This window comes from Ammodytes marinus, assembly GCF_949987685.1.
Source record: "Ammodytes marinus genome assembly, contig: scaffold_144, whole genome shotgun sequence".
NCBI lineage: Eukaryota > Metazoa > Chordata > Actinopteri > Uranoscopiformes > Ammodytidae > Ammodytes > Ammodytes marinus.
Window position 1 is genome coordinate 45833 of NW_027648186.1, and position 3630 is coordinate 49462.

Below are 3630 nucleotides of genomic sequence, written 5' to 3' on the forward strand. Positions count from 1 at the left end.
TATATAAAAAAATCAGAACAGCTAAAATAGTGAGAATTAAAAAGAATTATTAGCATAATTTGAATTAAAAAAAAAAAAAAAAAAAAAAAAAAAAAAAAAACAATCATGTTGGGAGCGGGGCGGGGGCTGTGGTCAGCAGCATGGATGCTCCAGGATGGGAAGAAGTGGGGGAATGGATTATTGTTGAAGAGGATGGTTATTTGTCATTGAGGCCTTTTGGTATGGTGGTGTCCAGTTTGTGTATCCATATTTTTTCCGCCCTCTTCCTCTGTCCGGTGGTCCAACGGTTGTTAGATTCTGTTCCGGATATGATGAGGTTGGTAACGGGGTGTTGTTGGAAATGAGTGACCAATGGGGTGGTGAGCTTACCTTCCCTAATATTGTAAAGGTGTTGTTTGAGCCGGGTGAGGATGGTGTGTTTGGTTTCCCCGATGTAATGTTTATTGCAGATGGTACAGGAGATGATATAAATTACGTTGCTGGTGTTGAGGGTGAAAGAACCAAGGGTGGGGTATTGTTGCTGACTGTGTGGGTTGATAATGAATTTTCTATTTTTGTACAGGGTGCTGTGCTGTGTGGTGTCGGGGGGTCTATGGTCACTATATTTGGAGCGGATGAGGATGTTCTGGAGGCTGGGGTTCTTTCTATAGGCTGAGATGGTGTTATGGTTAGTGAAAGCCGGGTGTTGTGCGAGTGTTTGATTATAATTTTGTTTGACTGTGTGGTGTAGACGGGTTATTCTGTGGGAGAAGGTGGAGACAAAGGGGAGGATGCGTGTGGGCTCTGAAGGGGTGGAGACAACTGGTTGTGGTGGTGAGTGTGAAGTGGGGTCGGAGCGGTCCCCAACCAAAGAGGGGGGGAGGTTAGGATTAGGGGTAGGTTGGGGGGCAGGATACAAACCCGGTTTAGGGTCTGGGGCAGGAAGGTTAGGGTCAGGGGTGGGGTGGGGGGGAGGATACAGACCCGGTTTAGGGGAGGGGGAGGGGAGGTTAGGGTTAGGGTGAGGGGTGGGGTGGGGGGCAGGATGCAGACCCGGATTAGGGTAGGGGGAGGGGAAGTTGGGCTTAGGGTGGGGGGTGGGGTGGGGGGCAGGATACAGACCCGGTTTAGGGTAGGGGGGGATGAGGTTGGGGTTAAGGTCCAGGGGTTTGGGTGGGGATCGCTCCGAGTTGGTGACCTGAGGCTGAGTGGGGTGTGTGGGGGAGCGAGTGGGAGCGAGGGCGGCCAAGGTGGTGTTTTTTATTGTCCGGAGAAAGCGTTTGCTGTAGCGTCTGGTGCGGAGGGAATTGAAAAGAATTTGGATGGAGTGGTCCAGGTCTGATTGTAGAGATGAAATGCGGTGAAAACGGATGATTTGAGATTTTATGATGCCTTTAAATGTGTGCTTTGGATGATAACTGTTTTTGTGGAGGAGTGCATGTGTGTCTGTTGGTTTAAAAAAGGTTTTAGTTAGCAGATGGGTGTGGGTGGTGTCTGACGGTTGGAAGAATACTGTGGTGTCGAGGAAATTTACTTGTACCGGATCTATGATGTATTTTACTGTGATTGAGGGATGGTGGTGGTTGAGGGTGTTGATGAATGGTTGAAAGAGGGAGATGTGGTGAGTCCAGATTCCAAAAATGTCATCCAAGTAGCGGAGGTAAAGAAGGGGTTTATGGGTGCACTTGGCCAGTGCCTCTCGCTCCCACTCGCTCATGTATATGTTTGCGTAGGATGGGGCGAAGCGTTGGCCCATGGCTGTTCCGTGGATTTGAAGGTAGTGTATGTTGTTAAAAAGGAAGTCGTTATTGTTGAGGCAGGTGGTTATTAATTGAATGAGTTCCGGGTCCGGTCTTTTGTGGTCTGGATACTTTTGGAAGATGGCGCTTATGGCTTGGAGTCCGGTGGGGGTGTCTATGTTGGTGTACAGGCTATCGATGTCTATGGTGAATAAGTATGATGTGGTGGGAACAGCCATGGGTCGGATGATGTTGATGAAATGGTAGGTGTCCTTGATGTAGCTGGGATGTTTGGTGGAGAGGGGCCCGAGGAAGTGTTCGATGTAGTTGGAGATGTGATAAGATGAGCTGTTGCAGTCTGACACAATGGGTCTGCCGGGAGGAACTTCATAGGGAATGGTCCAGGTGTGTGGGTCCTTATGGATTTTGGGGAGGAGGTAGAAGTGTCTATCACGGGGGTTGTCCGGTCCATAAAGGAAGTCTTTTTGTTTTGAGGTGATGATTTTTTTATTGTAGAGTGAGAGGATGATGGTCCGGAGTGTTGTCTGGGTTGTGGTTTGGATGCTATTGGGGATGGGTCGGTAGTGTAGGGTATTGGATAGTTGTCGGTTTGCTTCGATGAGATATGAGTGTCTGTCCATGATGATGATTTTTGAGCCTTTGTCTGCCGGTTTTATTATAATGTTTGGGTTGTTGGTGAGTTGTGATAGGGCCCTGCGCTCGGCCTCCGGCAGATTGTCAGGGACATCTGGCGGAGGCCGGTATGTGCGCAGGGCCCGTAGGTTTTGTTTAATTAAGTCTGTGGTGGTGGTGTCTAGAGTGGCTGTGAGTGGTTCCCAATTGGAGCTGTAGGTGAATAGTGATTTTGTATGTGTGGTGGGTCTGGAGTGAAAGTGGTTGGTGATTTTGAGTCTTCTGTGGTAGTGATGCAGGTCCCTATGAAGTTCCTCCCAGTCAAAGGTGGATGGACGGGGGATGTATGAAAGGCCCCTCTCCAGGAGGGCGGATTGGGCTGGGGATGGGGTGAAAAGTTTGGAGAGGTTGAGAATGTTGGATGTGGAACTCAGCCCCAGGTCAGCGTTGGGGTCGGTGTGGGTTGGGGGTTAGGGTTAGGGTTAGGGTTAGGGTTAGGGTTAGGGTTAGGGTTAGAGGGTTAGGGTTAGGGTTAGGGTTAGGGTTAGGGTTAGAGGGTTAGGGTTAGGGTTAGGGTTAGGGTTAGGGTTGGTTAGGGTTAGGGTTAGGGTTAGGGTTAGGGGTTAGGGTTAGGGTTAGGGTTAGGTTAAGGGTTAGGGTTAGGGTTAGGGTTAGGGTTAGGGTTAGGTTAAGGGCTACTTACCACTTTTCAAAAGTTGTTTTTTTGGACCTAGCTCAGGCAAACAGAGGGGCATGGGAATTCCGAGACCACCCTCGGATAGGTCTGGCCCCAGCGGACCTGCTCACGAAATGTGGCGCCACTGGTGGCTTGTTTGGGTACTGCAATCTTGATTTGAAAACTTTGAAGTGCTGCCATTCAAAGAAACAGAGGGGCATGGGAATTCTGGATAGTTCCCGTGGTAGCCCTGGGCCCCCTCTACATGCCTGAGAAATTTGGCGCCCCTAGTGGCAACTTTTTTTAACATGGGACAACATTTCAAAGTGCTGCCATGGGAACAGGGAGAGGGGTGTGGGAATTTGAAGCATATGGGGTGGTGGGTATGGATGAGGGCTACGTCTGTGCAAAATATTGGCCCCCTGGCGGCTTGTTTTGGTATAGAAAATTGAATTTGAAAGTTTCAAAGTTGTGCCACTCGGCGAGGGAGATGGGCATAGGGACGGCCTTTGGTGTGGGAGGTGCCCCAGGCCCCCTAGACATGTGTGCGAAGTTTTGGAGTTCTAGCTCACTTCCTTCATATAGCTGCCATTGACCCCCTAT